This window comes from Antechinus flavipes, chromosome 6, assembly GCF_016432865.1.
Source record: "Antechinus flavipes isolate AdamAnt ecotype Samford, QLD, Australia chromosome 6, AdamAnt_v2, whole genome shotgun sequence".
NCBI lineage: Eukaryota > Metazoa > Chordata > Mammalia > Dasyuromorphia > Dasyuridae > Antechinus > Antechinus flavipes.
Genome location: NC_067403.1, coordinates 82,747,302 through 82,770,750, shown reverse-complemented (window position 1 = coordinate 82,770,750; position 23,449 = coordinate 82,747,302). Strand labels below are relative to the sequence as shown.

The following is a 23,449-nucleotide window of genomic DNA, read 5'->3' as shown; positions in this document are numbered from 1 at the left end:
TATTCACAATCAACTGAGGTTCTCTAAGTCTTCCAGGACTTAGAACCCCAAATTTGCTTACAGGAAAAACTTTCTGTGGTTTCTGCTGAGGTTCCAATCAAACCCAGCAAGCCCCAGTAGTTCCCACTTGCTATTTCTGTGGAGCTAGCCTAGAGATATTTGCACTTCACATGGGTTAATCTGGGCCTGAGTCTTTCTTCATTTCTTCTTGAATTATACCAGAACTCTATTCTGCTCCAAGTCTTCTTGATTTTTCACCAGTCCATTTACACCCTGAGGAACAAATTTGTTCAGTCTGTGGAGGAAATCTGGAGAGCTTAAAATTCACCAACCTACTCTGCCATCTTCCCAGAATCCTCCTGAGATCTTGTATCAAATGTATTTATTGATATATAAGCCTTATACTGATTATATTAAAAATGTAATTTCAAATATACAATATCCTTTTGTTGCAGTCACTTATTTTTTTGATTTGGGATTGAGTTCATGAGATATTCTCTAATTCTTTGTTATGATAGCAAGCTTTTATGACATTGATATTAGCTGTTTCTTTATTGAACAATTCAGTTTTTCAAACCTCACCTTCATTATAATGCATAGGTTTTCTTTTTAAACTTTTTCAACCATTTTCTATCCCTGCTGCCATCCATCTCCCAACACTGAGGAAATTTTAATGATTACTAAGAACCAAAGCCCCATATTAGGTATATCCAAAAATATGTCTCTATCACCAGTTGACAAATGGTCAAAGGATATGGACAGATAATTTTCAGATGATGAAACTAAAGCCTTTTATAGTTATACAAAAAATGATCTACATCACACTTCTCAGATTGCCTAAGATGACAGGAAAAGATAATGTTAAGTATTGGAGGGGATGTAGGAAAACTGGAACATTAATGCATTGTTGGTGGAGTTATGAAATGATCCAGCCATTCTGGAGAGCAATCTGAAACTATGTCCAAATGGCTATACACTATGCATAACCTTTGATTTTGTGTATACCAGCAGTACCATTATTAGGTCTGTATCTGAAGGAAATCATAAAGGAAGGAAAAGGACCCATATGTGTAAAAATGTTTACAGCAGCTCTTTTTGTGGCAGCAAAGAATTGGGGGGGGGAAGGGATGCCCAGCAATTAGGGAATTACTGAACAAGTTGTGGACATGAAGGTAATGGAATATAATTGCTCTATAAGAAATGATGAACAAACTGATTATAAAAAGGTCTGGGAAGATTTACTTGAACCATTGCTGAGCAAAACAAGCAGAACCAGAAATACATTGTTTACAGTAATGGCAAAAATGTGTGATGATAAACAATGAAAGGCTTAGTTCTTCTAAGTAGTTCAGTGATCCAGGGCAATCCTACTAGACTTTGAACAGAAAATTCCATTTGCATGCAGAGAAACAAGTATGGAGATTGAATGTAAATCAACAAATGCTATATTCACTTCTTTTTTCTGTTTTTTTTTTTAATCTCCCCCATATTTTTTCCCTTTTGCTCTAATTTTTCTCTCCCAACGTGATTCATAAAGCAATGTGTATTAAAAATAAACTTATATGTGTATATACATGTGCATATACATATGTCTCTGAATTTTTTATTCCTCACCTCTCTTTGAGTAGCTAAGTGGCATGTTTCATGTTCATCATTTTGGATTCATGATATATCGTTATGCTAATCAGAATTCTAAAATCGTATTTTTTCTATGTAATGCCAATATTATATAAATGTTCTAACGCTCCTCACTTACTCAGTTCATGCAAGTCTTCACAGTTTACTCTAAAACTGTTTTTTAAATTTTTTACAACACAAAAATATTTCATTATATTTTATATGATAATTTGTTTATCTATTTCCCAATAATGGCACCTCTTTAATTTTTTAATTTGGGGCTGCCACACAAAATTAGTTTTATATACATAGCTTTTCCTCTTTCTTTGATTTCTTTGGAGATATAGATCTACTAGTGGTAAAAACTGGATGTATTTTAGTACCTTTCTGGGCATAGTTCCAAATTCCTTTCCAAGATAGTTGGACCAATTCATAGTTCCATCAACAGTATATCAGTGCAGCTGTATTTGTGAACCCCTTCCAAATTTGTCATTTTCTCCTTTTGTCATCATTGCCAGTCTGAATTTCAAAGTTGGTTTAGATTTTTAGTCTCTAATTTTTAATGATTTAGAGCATTTTATATAATTATTGATAATTTCAATTTCTTTCTTTGAAAAATATTTATAAATTTTACTATGTATTTATGTGTGTAAACTATTATCTAGCAAAATGTTCTGCATATGATGGATACCCAATAAATATTTACTATTTGAATATTCCCTTTTTCCATTTAAATATTTCTTCAACTCATCTTCATAAGGAATTTTTCTATTGCACTCAACCCAACTTCCTCTGTACCTTCTCTAAATAGGTGATGTCATTTCTAAAATGTGACATCTAGAACACAAAACTTCAAGTGTGACTTGGACAGAGAACTATGGTAGTATATTTCTCATTCTTAACTATGATTCAATTAATACAGGTTAGGTTTGTATAATTGGATGGAATATGCACTTCTAAGACCCCATCATTTTCTTTAACTATCTGAATTTATTTTGAGAATATGGAAGGAACTCTAAAATTTCTTGATCAGCCTAACTCAATTTACATTAAGGATAAGATTGATGGAAAGAGGTGAAAGAGAGAATACAGGGGAACAAGAGAGTATAGCATTTTTGAAAAGGAAGTAGGTTGTTCTGGGAAGTTAGGTAGGCTGAACTGTTAATTATCAACTGATCCCATAAGCTTACCTAAGCATGATCAGACTGCTCATTCCCTCTCTCTTCCTTTGCAGGTCATTGTTTTCCAAGAAATTTATTTTTCATGTAAAGCCATAGTTTTTCTTTTAAACTTCAAAATGCAGAATATTAGTGATTCCAGGAATTTTAAACTCAGAGAGTTTTGACCTTGGACTCTTGCCAGGAATATAAATTATAATACAGATATCCCCACTCTTCTAAATTATCTCCAAAGTTCCAGATTTTATTATAACCAACTATTTAATCTTCCCCCTATCACATTCCCCCATTTTTATCCTTCTCACTCTCTTTCTCTCCTTTTACCCTGTTCATCCTTAAAAGTGTTTTGCTTTTGACTACCACTTCCCCCAATCTGCCTATCCTCCTATCCTGTCTCTTCTTTTCCTCCTTTCTCTTATTTTTCCTTCCTCCTAATCTGTAGGATAAAGTATATTTCTATGCCCAACTGAATGTTTATGTTTTTCCATCTTTGGGCTAATTCTCATAAGAATGGGATTCAAAGACTCCCCCCATTTTTCCCTGCCTTGTAAAAGTTTTATCCTCTTTAAGTAGGGTAATTTACTTCATTCTACCTCTCCCTTCCCCCTTCTTCCAGTGAATTTCTTTTACACCTCTTAATTTTACTTATAAAGTTATCATCCCCTCATATTCAACTTATAGCCATGCCCCTTGGCTACGTATTTCCTTCTAACTACCCTAATAATGAGAAAGCTCTTAGGAGTTATGAAAATCATCTTCCCATGTAGGAATTTTAAAAGTTTAATCTTATTGAATCCCTTATGATTTCTCTTTCCTATTTCCCTTTATATGCTTCTCTTGAGTCTCATATTTGAAAATGAGATTTTCTATTCAGCTCTATTCTTTTCCTCAGAAATGGTTGAAAGTCCTCTAATTTATTTTTTTCCTTTGAAGAATTATAATCAATTTTTCTGGTCAGCTGATTCTTGGTTGTAATTCTAGCTCCTTTGCCTTCCAGAATATCATATTCCTAACCTTCTAGATACTTAATCACAGAAACTGCTAAATCTTATGTAATTCTGAGTATGGATCCATGATATTTGAATTATTTCTTTCTGGCTGCTTGCAGTTGTTTCTCTTTGACATGGAAGTTATGGAATTTAGCTATTATATTTCTAAGATTCTTAGTCATGGACTCCTTTTTAGGAGATGTTTAGTGGATTCTTTAAGTTTCTATTTTATCCTCTGATTCTAGAATATCAGGGCAGTTTTCTTTGATAATTTCTTGAAAAATGATGTCTGATTTAATGTTTTGATCATGGTATTCAGCAAGTTCAATAATTCCTTTATTATCTCTCCTTGATTTATTTTCCACATTAGTTGTTTCTCCATTGAAATTTTTTACACTTTCTTTTTTTAATTATTATTTTGATTTTTCTTCATTGTTTCTTTATGTCTCATGAAGTCATTAGCTTCCACTTGTCCAATTCTAATTTTTGAGGAGGGTGGTTTTGTACCTCTTTTTCCATTTGGCCAGTTCTACTTTTAAATATTTCTTCAGTGAATTTTTGTACATCTTTCTCTACATGTTCATATCTGCCTTTTAGGAGTTCTTTCCTTCAGTGGATTTTTGTGCCTCCTCTTTTTTTTTAACCTTTTGGCATATTTTGTTTTTTTTGTTTTCTTTGTACCAAACTGATTTTTTCATGATTTTCTTATATCACTCTCATCTCTTTCCCCATTTTTTCTTCTACTCTCTTGTTTGATTTTGAAAATCCTTTTTGAGCTCTTCCATGAAATCTTTTGAAGGTCATAAAACCAATTCATATTTTTCTTTCAGGCTTTAAATGTAGCAGTTCTGACTTTGTTGTCTTCTTCTGAGTTTGTGTTTTTATCTTTCTGGTTACAATGGTAGCTTTCTGCTATCAGGTTCTTTTTTGTAGTTGTTGTTGCTTTGTTCATTTTTCTCTGTTATTGCTTGACTTTTAGTTTGAACTTAAAGTTGGCCACTGGGGATGGAAGGGGCACTGTCCTAAGACTCAGGATCTTTTTGCAGCTATTTTTAGAATTAGTTTTAGGCTATACAAGTTTTCAGTTCTTCCAAGATGGTATGATCCAAGGAAAGGGATGTTCTCTACTTTCCTGGTTGGTACTCTTGTCTGTGAGTGATCACAAGCCTGGAATAATGACCAAGGTCCCCAATCCCCTGTAGTTGCTAGATCTGGTATGTTTGGAATCCTACTTGCCCTGAGAGTCACCTAGGACTACTACTTGGATCCAAGAATGATAAATACAAGTTCTATGCACCCAGTTCTATGAAAGGGATAACTTATCTTCTTCTGACCAGTTGTCTGATCCCTTTTTCATCAATGGCTCTAAGTTTTTGAAACTCCTGGTACCATAGCTGATTCAGCCACCCTGAAGTCCTATTCCTAGTTTTCCAGGACACCTGCTTTGGCACAGTCTGGACCACACTATATTCTCACTCTGGTGTGACACATCTTTCCTGCCAACCTCCTAAGTTGTCTTGAGTTAGATAATTATTTCACCCCATCCTTTTATGGGTTCTACTGCTGGGAAGGGAATTTAAAAGTCAAGCAAGTCCCTGTCTTTTCTCCACTATGTTGATTAACTCAATTATTTCATCTTTAAAACAAGAACTTTTATTTTCTCTCTTAACTATGAGAATTAAATAAAATACACACAGCTTAGTATTTTTTCTAGCCAACAAGGTTTTATGGTAGGTAAATAAGGAACAAATAAAGAAGAAGCTTTAATACAAAGCTAACCCCAAAAAAGAGAAATGTCTTTTCAGAAAGTGTAAAGGGGTTCACAAAATAGATTCTCATCATCTGGTATGTTTTATGTCTTATTTCTCAATAAGCTCTTCTGATCCCACTTTGTGACTGTCACTCTTCCTGAGATGGCCTCTTTGTCCTTTTTACCCTTTGCCTTCCTTCTCCTTCTCTGATAACTCAGCTTTTGAATAACCTTTAACCACAAGGCCCTTTGTCAAAAGTGGGTGTATCAGATTGTCTAAGACAAAAGGAGAAAATGATGCTAAGTGTTGGAGGGGATGTGGGAAAATTGGGACACTAATGCTTTGTTGGTAATTGTGAAGTGATCCAACCGTTCTAGAGAACAATTTGGACTATGTCCAAATGGCTATAAAACTGTGTATATCCTTTGATCTGGCAGTGTGACTATTGAGTCTATATTCCATGGACATCATTAAAGAGGGGAAATGTGCATGTGCAAAAAAAGTTTGAAGCAGCCCTTTTTATGATGGCAAAAAATTGGAAATTGAGTGAATGTCATCAATTAGGGCATGATGGAATACATTATGATGTATTATTGGAATAGGATATTATTATTCTGTAAGAAATGATGAGCAGGCTGATTTCAGAAAAGCCCAGAAAATTTATATGAACTGATGATGAGTGAAGTGAGCAGAACCAGGAGAACATTATACACAAGAAAAGCAAGATTATGTGATACACGACTATGATAGATTTAGCTCTTTTCAGAAATGCAGTAATCCAAGACAATTCCAGTAGACTTGAGATAAAAAATGCTATTGGAATCCAGAGAGAAAAAAAAACTGTAGGAGACTGAATTTTCATTGTTTTGTTTCTTTGATTTTTCTTTCTTGTGTTTTTTTTACCTTTTGTTCTGATTTTTTTTCATAATATGACAAAATGTTTAAATTGATTGTACATGTATAATATATATCAGATTGCTTACTGTCTTGAGGAGAAGAAAAGTAAAAAAGGATGGGAGACAAATTTGAAACTCACAAAAATGAATGTTGAAAACTATCTTTACATGTAATTGGAAAAATAAAATACTATTGAGAAAAAAAAGTAGATGTTACGCTTGGGTGTTGGTAGTTCAGTGCCCCATCCAAGTCTTTCTGTTCCTAAGTTAAGTTACATTTTTAAATTTTGATTAATTTTATTTTTAATTTATGTAATAAAGCAAGTCTTTCCATAATATAGTAAATTTTTAAAAATATGATTGCATGAAACTACAAATTTATACAATTTGCTATTTCTCTTTATATATAACAAAGTTAGCATATAAATTTCTTTTTTTTTTCTCCCTTCCCCAACCTAAAGATAGCTATTACTAGACACAAATGTGTGTATATGTATGTATACATGTATCCATGTTTATATAGTAAACTCATTCTATACATACTTCAATTTATCAGTTCTTTCTCTGGATACAGATAGAAACTTCCTTCACATGTCCTTTGTTGCTGATTTGGATATTTAAAATAGTCAAAATGATTTATTTACTCAGTGTTCTTGAAACAATATTGGTGTTACTGTATACAATATTCTCTTGGTTCTGCTCATTTCCAACTTTATTTTTTCATACAAATCAATATTTTTCTAAGATAATCAAGGTCATCATTTTAATAATATAGTAGTATTCCAATCATATAGTACAACTTGTATCATTACTCAATTGATGGGCCTCCCCACAACTTCCAGTACTTTGCCATCACAGAGGGCTGCTATAAGCATTTTAGAGCATGTAGGTTCTTTTCTTTTTTCTCTAATCATCTTTGGAAATACACCAAGTAGTGTCATTGCTGAGTCAATGGTTTAATAACTCTTTGGGCATAATTGCAGATTGCTCTCCAAAAAATTCTTCGTAGTTCACAGATCCACCAACAATAAATTAGTGTCTCACTTCTTCTACATCCCTTCCAACATTTTTTTGCATTCCTTTTTAATCATTTTAGCCAATCTGATAGATATAAAATGTTGTTTTAATTTACATTTCTCTAATCAACAGTGATTTAGAGTATTTTTCACATGACTAAAAATTGTTTTGATTTTTCATTGAAAAATTACTTGTTCCTATTTTTTGATCACATTAACTGAGAAGTGACATATTCTTATAGATTTGATAAAGTTCTTTATATATTTGATATGAGCCTTTTATCTGAAAATCTGCCTATAAATATTTTTCTCAATAAAATCAAGTTACATTTTTTAAAAACAGACTAGCTTATAATTCATTTAAGTATGATTCCTTTCTAGATAAAATGAAGTGGGCTTATAACATTTCTACAGATCCTTCAACAGTATCCAATCCAGTATCAAACTATGAGGAGGACAATATTGAACTTCTGTGAGCTGTTCATTTCAAACACTAAAAAAATTCTATATGTGAAAGAGTCTAGAAATTATCAGTTTAATTCCTTAATGCATAGATATAAACCTTGGCAGAAAAATACTTTAAGTGGGGTGAAAGAATTCCTCTTGTTCTATACAAGACTGCCAGTGGGACACCTCTCATGTCATTCTAGAGGGATATGCTTTAATTTTTTTGGTTTTGTTTTTTGCTGAGGCAATTAAGGTTTTGAACTCAGATCCTCCTGAATTCAGGGCTGATACTTTTTCCACTGCACCAACTAACTGCTTCCATATCCTTTAATTATTTAAAACGGAAAAGAACTAGTGTGAGAGGTTGATCAGGGTACTCCTAATCAATTGATTCTCCCAGATCTCATAATGACATTACTGAGTGTGGATCTTTCTCAGAAAGGGGCAATTCCCATAGGGATGGTTATGTACTGACTCTTTGCAGTGTTTCTAGGATGACAGAGACATTACTGGTAAGTTTTTCTGTGTTCCAACGATAAAAAGTTTATATCAAATAGGATTAACAAATTGAGTCCACTCTCTGTGAACTCTTAAGAGTAAAGAGAAAATCCCGCATTGATTCCTATCCCATTGCCCATGTTTTCTCTCTCCTTTTCTCCCCACCAGGAATAATAGTGACATTAAACATGTTTCAGCAGAAATCCGTGCTTGCCCAGATGAGTCTGAGTCTCAGATAGATTTCTTCTGCTTTCTTCAATGAGCACAAGCTGAGCAAGAGCCAGCAAGGTGAGCAGTGGGTATTCCCAGCTTTGGCAATTGCTTCATGTGCTTGCAGTCTTGGAGTTGGCTATCAGTTCATAATTTCTATAAAAATGCACTTCTCAGAGGGGTGGAACTCAACTACTTGGAGGGGAATGCTGTGGTTACAGAACCAAAAAGAACCCAAGCTGTGCCATGGCTAAAAAGGAATTCTGGATCTTGGGAGTAACTCAGCCAGGCAGCTGAGGGTAAACCGAGACACTTGTCCAGTAGTAGTACAAAGGGAACATTATCTTTTAGGGAAGTATAATAATAGCATTCAAAAAAATTGAATTATGTTGTATCTGTGTTAACATATTTTGAATCTTAAACATCTGAATCTTACTCTTTGAATCTTAAATCATCTGTGGTGAAGGATATAAACCACTCTCATATCTGTTTATATTGCACATTGAATCCCTTTTTCAAAAGGAACTCTTTTTATTACCCTCATTTTGGAAGATTTTAGTCATGAGGGTCGCTAGCTTATTTTTTTTTAATTTATTATTTCCTCTACCTAGACCCAAGGGTTCCTCCCCTCTACCTCATAATTCTAGAGCCTTTGTTGGAGGAAATTTCTTTTGTGACATAGTGACAGAAGAAATAGCCAAGATTAAAAGATTGTTGTGCTAAAAACTTAGTGCTTTTACCCATCTATGATGTAGACTTAGTTCATATGGTGTGGTCCAAATCCTTAACAACTCTTATGGAACTTAGATGTTTTCATAAAAGAGTCAAATACATTTGTAATGAATAAAGCATAAGTTATTTATTACAGCCTACACAAAGTGACGAATAGGGGTGATGGGGTAGAGAAGCAACAAGGGAAGGATGATCCAGAATGATTGAAGGAAGACTGTGTTCAGTACAATGTCCAAGTGCCCCAGGAAGGTAGCCTCTAGACTAGGAAGAAGGAAAATTGGTCTTTTTGGAGAAATCAGTGGCAATCTTGTACAAACAACATCATCAATCATTGTGCAGATGATGCTTTGTTCAAGATGGCTGGGTTAACTTCAAAGCATGACATTCACAAAGATCTATGAAGACTATGAGTTTTATAGCGAGATAAATAAGTTCTTACTTAAGTCTACTTTGTTGGGCTGCTGCAATGAGGAGTGCCTGATATGTCAGAAGGTCTCTGTTAATAAGTTCATAAGTCTACAGAGTCATTGATTCTTGCTCTGCTACTTCTGACAATACATCATTTGAATTCTTTGGACTTTAGTTTCCTTACACATAAAATGAACAGAGTGAACTAAATATTATTTTAATGTCCTATTCAGTTCTTGATATATATCCTATATAAAGTAATGATAAATCTCACAAGACTTCCATTAACCTATATAATCAATTAGCCCATAAGTATTTATAAAACCCTTATTATGTCTGGACATAACAAATAGGGAGTGCAAGCATATAATATGCAAATTTCTAGAAAATGACCCCAAAAATAAAGTGTTAAGGGAAAAAAAAAAAGGTACATGCTCAGTGTCTAAAGCAAAGGTAAAGTGCTGTAAGCCAGCTTTATGGCTCTCAAAGAGGTCCAGAGGTTCCTATTTTTGGAAACTCACAATAAATGTCAAAATGAAATCATAAGTAAGGGCTAATTAGTATATCCTGTAAGGAACTTATACAGCCAACAGAGAAATTTTAAAAAATATTGCTTAAGATAAATTTAAGAAGTCAGGTGCATCATTCAGAGAAAAATTAATTGTTCATCAGAATGAATTAGCATGAAATTTTCAATTGGGCATAAATTTTGCTTTGGTAAAGCTTTTAAAATTTTTTCTGTCTTCTAAAAGTTTGGGTTTTTTGCTTACAATTCAGAGAAATTAGGATAGATTGTAAGTAAGGCACACAGCATTGTGCTAATATGTTTATTTTTTCCATGATCGTCTAAATGGAAGTTAAAATGGGCAAGAAAATTAAATCTAAAAGGGTATTTAAATGCAATTATTCATAATTCAAATTTTATCCAAGAATAAAAGAAAAGGCGCTGTGACAGAGAAAGCAAAATTTAATCAGTGTAAAATTTCACTTGATTTCTAGAAACTTATACTAAAGACCCAAGACTCAAGAGGAAATATATACTCTCTTGCAAATGTACATCTTATTTAATAAATATTTATATTCACCTCATATAATATTTCAATATGTTTCAAATCAAATTAAAAGAGAAAAATTTAAACTTTTTAGCCGAAAGATTTAAAACAAATTCATAGAGTACCCTTAAAATGAATTACTTTTGAAGTCTACTGACAGAAGAGAAAAAGACTTGGATATGAGTTTCTTTTTTCTTTTTTTTTAATTAAAGCTTTTTATTCACAAGGCATATGATGGGTAATTTTTCCAACACTGACCCCTGCATAACCCCCTACCACAAACTTTCCTCTTCTTCTTCCCCATCTTTTCCCCCCACCTGGCAGGCAATCTAATACATGCCAAATATGCCAAAATACATGCAAGATCCAATATGTGTATACATATTCACACAGCCATCCAGTTGCACAAGAAAAATCAGATCAAGAAGAAAAAAAAAAGAAAAATTGAGAAAAAAGAAACAAAATGCAAGCAAATAATAACAGAGAGAGTGAGAATACTGTTGTGTTCCAACCTCTCCCATGGTTTTCTCTCTGGGTGTAGATGGTTCTCTTCATCACTGCACAAGTGGAACTGATTAGATATAATTTTCAAAACATGCTTCAAAGACAATGAAAAAACCCTCAGTCAGCTAAATTGTAAAGACAAAATGAAATTAATGAAAAAATGGGATCAATTCCTATCTTATTTCTTTTAGTTTTTTAAAAATCTTTTACCAAATTTTCTTATCCAAAGATCAGAAAGTGGCTTCATTATATAATCAGGGTAAAAAAAAAAGGAAAAAAATTCCTTAGCTGTAGAGAATGTGGGGAATATGAATATGGATAGAGGACTAGTCCTGAATTTAGGAGGACCTGAATTCAAATCTAGCCTCACATATTTCCTAATTATGTGATAAGGTAAATCACTTAATCCTAATTGTCTCCCCCAAAAAAATTTTTAAATTACATTAAACAAATAAGTAAACTGAGCTCTAAGGAAGTTAATTTATCCTAATAAAATGTATCAAAATAGGTAATAGAAATTATAGGCAGGATATGAACCCAGAATCTCCGACACCAAAATCAGTTTTCTTTTACTTGGACCACACTTTCTCCAGATGCCCCTAAATGTATAACACCAGAATTATTGCTACAATATGCTTTTATGTGAATCATATTCCTGATCTCCTTCAACAACGCTGGGAATTAGCTATAAATCTGAGCTCACAATTCCCAGCAGAAATAAATCTATCTCTACTGTACCCTAAGGAATTTTCTTTCACTGAAAGCATACCACTATTATTCTTACTCCCCATCAAAAGCCTAAAAACATTTAAAGATTGCATCTCTTTTAAACTGTTTTCTTAAATACTGTTTCTTGAATATTCCCACCTTCTGATAATTTCCCCTATTTCCCTTTCTCAGTTCTAAACTAACAATGGTTTAGGTTTAAAAGACCAAAGATTAAAAAAAAAAAAAGAGCAAAGATTCCTGGATTTGGAATCAGAAAAAGTTGTATTCAAATCAATCAAATTTCACTCCCTTTCACTTAAAAGTTGATTGATCTTGGGCAGGCAAATCTCTTTTAACCTAGTTGCATTTCAAAGTAATTCATTTGAAAACTATGGATTAAATACGGTCCTGGAGTGAGAGGACCTGGTTTGAAATCAAATCTTAAATGCTTACTATTTCTGTTTTTTTTTAGGCAAGTCACATAGCCTGTTTCTTTGTTGGGGGATAAACTACGTAGTCTTTGAGACCCCTTTCAATTCCATGACTCTATGAATCTAAATATAAACCTTACAATTTGTATTGATGGAGGGAGATTCCAGAGTGAGAAATCCTCTTTACTAAGGAAACATAAGCCTTTCATATATTTATTTATTACTATTTGACAGTTCCATCTAGGAGAAAGATCACTGGCCTTAATTGGTCTTCCAACGATTGGTTTGGCAAGTATTTTTAGACCAATGCATGACTCTAGTCAAGTCTAAAAACATTAATGACAATACTGGAGCAGAAGAAATAGGAAGAAAAACTTTTCTATCCAAAAGATACCCAAAGGAGAACTTTCTAGAATTATAGTTCTCAATCAGTTGTCTCTGGATCCTTAGGAGTCCACAAAGCCGAATTTATTTTTTATAATAATGCTTAGTGTTATTTATTATTAAATTACTCCTCCCTCGTCCACCAGCATTGCTGGACACTAAAGATAATTGGAAAAATATCTAAAATTATGCCCTTTCCTCACTAGTTTTTTTGTTTTAGAAAATATAGTTTTTATAAAAATATTTTTATGTTAACATATGAGTTCATCATTGTTTTTAAATTAATTAAATAAATATTTTTAAGTTTGATCAGCTTTAAATTCTAATATGGCAAGTATTGATAAATGTAACATTCATAAACGAAAGTTCTTTGTGGTCCTCAATAATTTTTAAACATAGGAATGTATCCTGAGATAGATAAAAATGGAGTATTAATGTTCTATATCAGATGGAATTATTAGATTTCCATTTTTACCCCTGTAGAATTAGGACTCAATGATAAAGAGTTAAAGTGTGGAGCAAGGAAGCAAAGGGAACAAGAATTCTAATGCCTACAACAAAGTTTCCCTTAATCCACTGCATGTATTAATACAATATGCAAATAAACCTTTTGAAAATTTAGATTAAGAAGGGAGCTACGTACTTTTTCCCCAGAGATGGAAACACTTAAATCTTAGATAAAATGCTTTACATAATTCTTGCTTCTATTGTACTAATGCTACCTCTAGATGAACTTTGGAATTCCATATTACCAGCACTCAGCTTGTTCTCTCTTCTGCCTGCATATTTGTATTACAAGTATTATATATTAAATAGATAATCTAAAAAATTATTCTTCCACTACTTTATATATTTGATTGTTATAAATTAATTCTCCTTACCAAGGTTAATCCCCCATTCAAACAATATAATTCTAAACCATCCTCCCCAACAGATTGTCCCTCTATCAGCCCCTTCTTTCATTTATTTTCAGTCTCTTCCTGTCTGTTCATTTCCAACTGCTTACACCAAGCCCAGGTTGCCTCTATCCTTAAACAATCTCATTTGATCCTTCTGTCCCAGCTAACTAACATCCTATTTCTCTTCTCTTCTTAAAGCTAAACTGCTTCAAAAGCCATCTACAATAGGTACTTCTATCATCTCTCCTTTCACTCTCTTGTTGTTGTTGTTATTCAGTTGTATTAAACTCTTTATGACTCCTTTTGGGGTTTTCCTTTCAGATATTGGAATGATTTGCCATTTCCTTCTCCAGTTCATTTTACAGATGAGGAAACTGAGGCAAACGGGGTGAAATGGCATAGCCAGAGTCACACTACTATATATTTAAGGCCAGATTTTAACTCAAGAAAATGAGTCTTCATGATCTTAGACTTGACACTATCCTCTGGGCCACCTAGCTATCCTTTCCTCTTTTCTTAACCCTTTACAATCCAGCTTTTGATGTTATAATCCACTAAAATTGCTCTCCTGGGGCAGCTAGCAGTGAATAGAACAGAGTCTGGATTCCAGAAGACCTGAGTCTAAATCCAGCATCATACATTTAATACTTACTAACTGTATGACTGGGCAAGTCATTTAATCCTAATAATTACCTTTCAAAAAATTGCTCTCTCCAAAATTGCTAATGACTTTTCGTTGCCAATTTCAATGGCCTTTTCTCAATCCTCATTTTCCCTGATCTCTCTGCCCTCTTTGACACTATAAAGCACTCTTTCCTCCATGATGTTTTCTTCTCTTTAGGTTTTGAGGAGACTATTTTTTCCTGAATTTCCTCCTACCTATCAGATATCAGTTTCTGGGTCCCTTTTGCTTGATTTTCTTCTAGATCTTATCCTTTAACTGTAGAAGAAACTCTGGGTGCTGCCCTGGATCATCATCTGTTCTAGATTACTTCACTTCGTGATCTTCTTATCAGTTTCCATGTATTTAATTATCATCACTAGGCTGATGATTCTCAAATCTATCCTGCTACAAATTTTCAACTCATCTTCAATCTTCCATTTTCCATTTACTTTCAAACTGGAAGTCCAGTAGACTTCTTAAATTCTTCTCCTATATACTTCTCTTGGTGATCTTATTAGTTTTATGTGCTTAATTACCATTACTATTCTGATGATTCTCAAATCTATCTATCCTGTTGCAAATTTTATGCTCATCTTCAATCTTCCATTTTTCTTTTCTTTCAGATATCTCAAACTGGAAGTCCAGTAGACATTTTAAACTCTTCTTCTGTATTACTTCACTTCTGATTTCATCAGTTACCATGTATTTAATTATCATCACTAGGCTGATGATTCTCAAATCTATTTATCCTAATGCAAATTTTCTGTTTATCTTCAACCTTCCATTTTCCATTTCCTTTAAAAAAACTCAAACTGGAGGTCCAGTAGATATCATAAACTCAATATATCCAAAAGAGAATTCATTTTCTTTCCTAAACCTTGCCCACCTCTAACCTTCCCTGCTACTGTAGAAGGCAACACTATTCTCTAAGTCCCTTAGACTTAAAACCCAGGGGTCATCCTGGATGCCTCCCCATCTTTCACTCCCCCACCCTAATTCAATTTATTGCCTTATCAACATCTCTCCAATACATTCCCTTCTTTCTTCTGACACTGACATAACTCCATTGCAAGTTCTCATTATCCTCGATTATTGCAATATCGATGTCAATATCGATTATTGCAATATCTTGCAAATGAGTCTGCCTGTCATAAGCCTCTCCCATTCTCCATTCAGCCACTAAAGTGGTTTTCCTAAAGCAGAGATCTGATCATGTCATATATAACTTACCTTTCCCATAAACTTAAAGGGCTTCTAAGAGCAATTACAAAATGCTCTGTTTAGCATTTAAAGGCCTTCACAATATAATCCCTTCTACCTTTCTTCTGATACCTTACTCCCAGACATGTACTTTTTGATCCAATGGCACCAGCCTTCTGGCTATTCCACTAACAAGACTTGACTCAGGGCACTTTCTCTCCCCATCCCTCATGCCTGAAATGCTCTTCTTCCTTCACTCTACCTACTGACCTCCAAGGCTTCTTTTAAGTTGCAACTAAAGCTTCACCTTCAACTAGAAGACTTCAACTCTTCTTAATTTTAATGCCTTCTTTCTATTATTATTTCCTATTTATTCTATTTATAGTTTACTTTGTATATATTTATTTGCATGTTCTTTCCTTCACTAAATTATAAATTGCTTGAGGGCAGGGTTTTCTTATACCTCTTTTTTTTTTTTAATCTCCAATGCTTAGCACTCTTCCTGGCACATAGTAGGTATTTAGTAAATGTTAATTGATTTATTGATTAATAGGTATGCTAAGATTTTTTCTAAAGAATATTACATAATCAGTAAAAGTGTTTGCTTAATTAAAAGTAGTAAACATTAACATATAAAATACAAAATAATCAGGAAAAGGAGAGAAGAGAAGGTAAGGGAGAGAGAAAGGGAAAGAGAGGGAGAGGGAGAAGAGAGGACAGGAGAGTAAGTTTACTTCATATTAATTTTCACATGCATCTTCTCCATTCCTCATATTAATAATTTCCTATTACTCTATTTAGCCACTCCTTAATTAATAGTTTATCTTTTTTCTTTCCAATTCTTTGCTAATCAGCTCTTTTTGTAGTGACAAAGAATTGAAAAATGAATGGATGCCCATTAATTGGGGAATGCTGAATAAATTATGGTTTGTGAAAGTAAGCCATAATTTGCTCCTTATCATTTTATGAGGCAATGTAGCTTATAATCTTCTACGATGCTTCTTCATAATATTTTATAAACAAATTAGGACCAGCATTTCATGATGCAAGTTACCTGACTTCATCTCCCTTCCCTTCCCCTCTCCCCTTCTCTTTCCTTGCAACTTGATTAGCCTCAATTTCCCAGCTTCAGGTTCTGGTTCTAGGGACATAAAAGTTCCATCTGTGGTCTCTCAGACTTGATGGATACCTAAAAGCACTTGACTTGCAATATTCTGATGACTCTGACTGCACAACTTTCCAAACAGAGACTAAGGGTACATTATCCATGAAAGGTAAGTACCACTCTGTCATGGTACTTACTGTTCATCCTTGCTGTACTTAAATCAAGTAAATCTCTTGTTTAGTGACTCCTGAGTGCCTCATTTCTTCCAGCATCTAATCTGAACTAGAGGATAATGGGATTACATAACTAAAACACAAGTTCATATTCCATACTGATGTTTGGAAATAAGTTTGATTACTTCTTTTAGTCTCCTCATTAATTAAGTGACTTACATTGGTCAAATCTCTATTCAAAATCATTATTAATCGATGTCAATATACATATATACATATATCTTCTATTTGGGGGTATTAGTTACATATTTAAATAGGTTTGCTGGAATTGTTTTAATTGCACATCATATCTTTTTCTCCATTTTATTCTTTCCTCCAGTTTTATATTCATTTTTAATTCTTTTTCTTTAATAAATAAAATTCTATATACAGGCAGCAGATTTGGAAATGAAGAAATAATTCCCACATTACTAACTAGTCATTTCCTATTGGATGAAATAGAGTACATTTCATGTTTTAACATTATTTCTGATTTTTTTTTTTCTTGGAGAAACTCTTCACACTATACGCGTATAGCTTCTGTATAGCGTTCAAACCTTTGACCTTTCTCATTCCTGAATTGGGTTTTCTCAAGTTTTCCCTACTGCTTTCATTTATGCTGAATTTTGCACAGACGTGTTTTAGTATCCGCGGGAGACACCTGTCCCATCAGGCAGCATGCATGGTCCTAAATGCACCAGCGGGCATCCTTATTAAGAGCATTGGTATGAGCAGGGGCTTTAACGTGCTATTTACACAAACCACAAGGTGGCACCAAAAGCTTGAACTACACCAGCTCATTATCAACTGAGTAAGACCAGATGTAGCTTCCACTCTTCAAGGGTTAGGGTTAGGGTTAGGGTTAGGGTGAACTTAGCAGAACTCCGGGTTTGCATTCCAATGTAAGGATGTGAATTAGTTCCCTCAGAACTACAACTTTTCAAACTTCTTTAGCCTCCATTATTCTTTAAACCCAAGGATTTAACTAAATGTTTGAGTAAATGAAATTTACTAAAAGAATTTCTAATTCCTACCCTTTTCTGTATCCTGTCACTGAGCAAGTCTTCGGGAAATTAAGGAAAAGGTCACATGAAATTTTAACAGGATGCAAAGAAAAACTAAAGGTCAGGAATATGGAATGCTTCTCATAAAAAAGAGGTTTATCAAATCTATATATATATGATCTAACCCAGAAAAATCGAATCTAGCTTGTGAATCTAGCTTTGCTTTTACCAAGCGAAGTAAAATTGAGACAAGTTCAGTCAATAGACAATAAACATTTTAATATCGTGCTGTCATTGTGCTAGGTTGAGGATACAAAGAAAAGCAGAAAATAATCTGTATCTTTCTTCATGAAATTTATAATTAAATGGAATTGACTGATAATTGATATAGATTGATATGTGGGTATGGATAAAAAAGGCCAAAATTGGCTGCCAAACATTTTTTCTCTCTTTTTAAAATTTTTCTTACTAATACTCTTAAGACTTGAATTAATAGGATGGTTGATTTGTTTCTTAGGTTTTCTCCTCCTATCTTGACACATTTGTAAATTTGTTAAATTTAAATTGTGTTACATGTTAAGTTTATTTTTTTTTATTTTTTTAAATAACTTTTTATTGATAGAACCCATGCCAGGGTAATTTTTTACAGCATTATTCTTTGCATTCACTTCTGTTCCGATTTTTCCCTTTCCTCTCTCTCCGCCCTCCCCCAGATGGCAAGCAGTCCTTTACATGTTAAATAGGTTACAGTATATCCTAGATACAATATATGTGTGCAGAACCGAACAGTTTTCTTGTAGCACAGGGAGAATTGAATTCAGAAGGTATAAATAACCCGGGAAGAAAAACAAAAATGCAAGCAATTTATATTCATTTCCCAGTGTTCTTTCTTTGGGTGTAGCTGCTTCTGTCCATCCTTGATCAATTGAAACTGAATTAGCTCTCTTTATCAAAGAGATCCACTTCCATCAGAATACATCCTCATACAGTATTGTTGTTGAGGTATATAATGATCTCCTGGTTCTGCTCATTTCACTTAGCATCAGTTCATGTAAGTCTCGCCAGTCCTCTCTGTATTCATCCCGCTGGTCATTTCTTACAGAACAATAATATTCCATAACATTCATATACCACAATTTACTCCATCATTCTCCAATTGATGGGCATCCATTCATTTTCCAGCTTCTAGCCACTACAAACAGGGCTGCCACAAACATTTTGGCACATACAGGTCCCTTTCCCTTCTTTAGTATCTCTTTGGGGTATAAGCCCAGTAGAAACACTGCTGAGCTTAGTTCCAAATTACTCTCCAGAATGGCTGGATGTGTTCACAATTCCAACATCTTAAGTTTTAAACTTTTCTCCTCCTTCCTTTCTACCCTATACTAGAGATGGCCACCATTTTACACAGACCTATATATGTTAAAACTCCTACTATGCATATTTCTGTTTATCAGTTCTTTTTCTGGAAGTGGATAGCACCTTACTTCATAGGTCCTTTGTAATTGTTTAAAATATTTATTCTCAGAATAGCTTAGTCATTCACAATTATCTTTCAAACATTATTGCCGTTACTATACACATTGGTCACTTTGTTTTGCTCACTTAACTTTTCATTATTTCATGCAAGTCTTTCCATCTTTTTTTTTTCTCTAAAACCAACCTGTTCATCATTTCTTACACCATAGTATTCCATCACAATTTGTCATTGTGACAAATTTTATCATTTGTCACAACTTATTTAGAAGGGCATTTTTTCAATTTCCAGTTCTTTGTCACCACAAAGAGGACTAATGTAAAATATTAGAACATATAAATTATGTTTCTTTCCCCAGTCACCTTAGGGAAAAAAAAACTATTATTAGATCAACAGGTATACACAATTTTATAATTCTTTGAGCATAATTCCAGATTGTACTTTAAAATTGTTGGATTAGTTCACAGTTCTACAAACTGTTTTTTGACACTCATCCATCATTTGTCAGTCTGTTTCCCCTGCTATCATTTTAGCCAGTCTGATAGGAGTGAGATTATATCTCAAGTTATTTTAATCTGCATTTCTCTAATCAATAATGACTTATAGTATTTTATATCCCCATATATACATATGTATGTATGCATATACATTTTATTTCTTCATTCAAAAGCATCCAAAATGCCTTTTCATATTCTTTGATCATTTTTGACAAAGTTCTCTATAATATTTGAGATAGGGGACCATTATCTGAAAAACTGTGTAATTTCCCCCCAATTTCCTGCTTTCTTTCTAATCTTGACTGCATAATTTTTATTTGTATGGAAACTTTTTTTACTTGATGTAACCAAAATTATTCATTTTATATCTCATGATGCTCTCTATCTTTTCTTTATTTGCAAATTCTTCTCCTATTCCTAAGTCTGATAAGTAATAAGCTCTATGCTCTTTTAACTTACTTATGATATCTGCCTTTATATCTAGATCATGTATCCACTTTGACCTTTCCTTGGTAAATTCTATGAGAGATTAATCTATACCTAGTTTTTGCCAGAATGCTCTCTAACTTTTCAACAATTTTTACCAAATATTGAATTCTTACCCCAAAGCTTAAATCTTTACATTTTTCAAACACAAAGTTAGTATAATCATTTGTTATTGTGTTCTGTTCCACAGATCCACTTTTTTAATTCTTAGAAGTACCAAATGTTTTGGTAATTACTGTCTTTTAATACAGCTTAAGACCAGGTAGTCTTCATTACTTTACATTTTTTTTCCATTAATTCATTTTATATTTTCAATCTTTTGTTCTTCCAAATGAATTTTGCTATTTTCTCTCATTCAAAAATATTTTAGTAATTAGGATAGCATTGAATAAGCAAATTAGTTTATGTAAATTTTTCATTTTTATTATATTAGCTCTTTCCACTCATGAACATTTAATATGGACATAGACAACAATCTAATGGAGAAGTTCAATTATTTAAATCTGACTTTATTTTATAAAAATATTTTATAATGTTCCTCTGGTTCTTATATTTGTCTTGGCAGATATATTCCCATACATTCCCAAATATTTTGTCCCAGTTATTGTTATTTTAAATCTCTATCTCTTCTTGAAGAGTTTGTTGGTGATATGTAGAAATGCTAATGACTTAGATGGATTTGTTTTATACCCTGCTACTTTGGTAAAATTTTAATTGTTTCAACTAGCTTTTTTAATTGAATCTCTAAGATTTTCCAATTATGTTATTATATCATCTTCAAAGAGAGATGGTTTTGCTCATTCTGATTCCTTCCATTTCTTTTTCTTCTTTTATGGCTATTACTAGCATTTCTAATACTAAATTAATTGGTGATAATGGGCATCCATGTTTCACTTCTATTCTTATTGGGAAGGTTCTAATTCCTATTACAAATAATGTTTCCTCGTGGTTTTAGGGTTGAGCTTCTTGTCATTTTAAGAAAAACTCCATTTATACTATGCTTTCAAGTGTTTTTTAATAAGAATGACTGTTGTATTTTGTCAAAAGCTTTTTTCTCCCCACATCTATTAGTCTTGTCTACCAAAGTAGACATTTCCATTTCTTTACTTTGAATTGTAGTTAAGCAGACAATCCATCTTATCTTCAGTTTATAATAAGATATGACTGAGTCTCTAATTACATGCAAAGCATTCTTTTTAAAGTATTTAATTCTTTTAACTAATTAATTTATTAAAAGTAATTTCCATATGTTATTCCTAAGGAAGATGACAAGTATAATTCCTACCTCTTGATGTTCTTATTTCATTTTTTCCCTCTCATCTTTTGCTCCATGTCACTCCACTCATATCCCAATTTATAACCTGAATCAGAAATTCGTGCCAAGCATGGGGCCTGCAAAGAGAACAAGAATAATATGATTTCATTATACCACTGGTCTTGTTAGCTATCAATATATGTTTTCTCATCAATTCAATTCAAAAACATTTATTTGGGTCCTACTCTATAAAAGACACTATTGTAAAAATCCCTTCCCTCAAGGATTGAGATCCTCTATTACAGAATAAAACTGTTGGATAACTATACAACCTACTAAAATTAAATACAGATGTGTTTTTGATAAAATATATATGAATTACAAGTATACAGAAAATAGGAAAAATAACCAGTGATTATCAGAAAACCAAATGGGAAAAATAGCAAGTGATTATTAGAAGAGAATATTTTTGTTATAGAAAGATTAGTAGAATTCACAAAACTGGAAGAGACATTAGAGATTGTCTGGTTCACCTCCCCTGGATTTCAGACAAGGAAACAAACATTTTCCCTGCAAGAGTTCTTTAAATGATAATTTCCTCTTCTGCTCAACAAAAGTTCAATTTTGCTCCACCTTTCAGAAACACAGCAATCAACTATGCACACAATAATATATGGACAATCAGTAATGTTTGCACTACTAACCTGATGAGTTGGTTATTTTACAATATATAAAATGTATAACTAAGGATGACATTAGTTTTTCATGTTTCCCCTTTATTTTTCCATTTATATTCTAGATATTCACTTTATAATTCAACCCAGTTATAACTCTACAAGGTCCAAAGCAAAAAGCTAGAAAAGTGAAAAACTCTATGTATCAAATTATCTGTTTGACTTTTTCTCTTTTAACTAAGTTTTAGACAAAATCTATGTAGATAAGAGCTGTGTAACCATTATTTTGAGTGGAGGGGGCAATATAGAAATAAGACTATTTTGCTCTGTAGAAACATATTTGTAATTAAGATAAAAATCTTGAATATGTTACTTCCGTGAGAGGCGTTTTCTTTCCATTGTCAACTCATCTAAAAAGTTAAACTTTCTAGCAAATATGTCTAAAAACAATGTGAACATGCAAGTACATGATTTTTAATATTGAGAAAGCAGAATAGCACGTTGTTATCAACCTATGTAATGGAATTCTAATGCAAAGATGAGATGAGATGTGTGATTTTATTCATTCAAGGAATTCTCAATTAGGAAACTTCTTAAACCAATCCCCATCTGTGCCATCTATTGCCTAGAGCATTTGTTTTGACTTATCTGAGATCACAAATCCAGTATAAATCAGACACAGTACTTAAACCCAGGTCTTCCTAACTCTGAGCCTGGTGCTTTATTTATGATATACTGCCTCTATTCAATCTCAATACAAAATCTATAGATAGAAAATAATGGTCTATTTAATATCACCCGATATTCTTTAAAAATCCTAAGCTTTCAAAGATTTTAGGACTTGAATTATGGGAAAATAAAATTGAAAATTTGGATTTATTATATATAACCAGATTGAAGAATCCCTAATGGGTAAGACTGAATGGAAATAGGCTGGAGAAAGGTGTGTGTGTGTGTGTGTGTGTGTGTGTGTGTGTGTAGAAAGAGACAGAGAAACAGAGATCTGGAACAATTGACAACTCCACTAACAATACAACGTTCCAATTTTCCCACATACTCTCCCATATTTAACTCTTTCTTTTTCTTTTTCTTTTTTTTCTTTTTTGTTATATTGGCCAATTTGATTATGTATGAGGTTATATCTCAGAATTATTT

At 33.0% G+C, this 23,449-nt stretch overlaps 1 long non-coding RNA gene across 1 annotated transcript in view; it reads right to left on the bottom strand.

Moving 5' to 3' along the window:
• The window catches only part of LOC127541762 (uncharacterized), a 66,424-nt gene that overhangs the window by 1,900 nt on the left and 41,075 nt on the right, over window positions 1–23,449 (bottom strand). Inside the window, exon 2 of the long non-coding RNA XR_007948465.1 lies at window positions 21,651–21,757. This is a non-coding gene — a long non-coding RNA (uncharacterized LOC127541762). The remainder of the gene's footprint in view (window positions 1–21,650; window positions 21,758–23,449) is intronic.